The sequence below is a fragment of the Acanthamoeba castellanii genome (genome assembly GCF_000313135.1).
Source record: "Acanthamoeba castellanii str. Neff unplaced genomic scaffold scf7180000083781, whole genome shotgun sequence".
Taxonomy (NCBI): domain Eukaryota; phylum Discosea; order Longamoebia; family Acanthamoebidae; genus Acanthamoeba; species Acanthamoeba castellanii.
Genome location: NW_004457392.1, coordinates 12,670 through 13,279, shown reverse-complemented (window position 1 = coordinate 13,279; position 610 = coordinate 12,670).

Sequence of the window (610 nt, the reverse complement as noted above, 5' to 3'; positions counted from 1 at the left end):
AAGGCCTTGCTCCTTCCTTTCCGGAGCCACACCACCTTGCGAAAAGATTATTTCTAAATTCCTGGGCTGAGTTCGGGGAAGCTGCCAAAGGCCTTTATTTTTTAGATTTGGTGGAGCTTATTGTTGTATTATTCCTTATTTTTGTGCAAGCACAGCATCAACAATGAAGTCAGTTGTATTTTTGGGCACCTCAGGTAACCCTTCGTCTCCCTCCCCCCCCGGACCTCTAAACCATTTCCCGTTCGATCCCTCATTCTATCTTTTTCGTTTCGAAGCGGCCACACCGACCAAGCACCGAAGCGTACCTTCCCCCCTTCCTTGTGCATTTTCAACCAGCTCCTGTTGATTTTGTTAATTGCTTTTTTTGTTCGCTCTTGCTCTGCTCAGGTGACTTGCCACGGCCTGCAGTTCCTCAACGGGCGGGTTTGGCTGCTGGATTGTGGTGAAGGTAGTCGGCCCCTTGAAGCTTTCTCTGCTTCCTTATCTCTCCCTGGCGCCTAAGCACCCTCGGCCCGCAGGAACACAGCACCAGATCGCCAAGTGTAACGACAGTCAGAGTGGGCAGGATTGATAACATCCTGATTACTCACTTGCATGGCGACCACTCCTT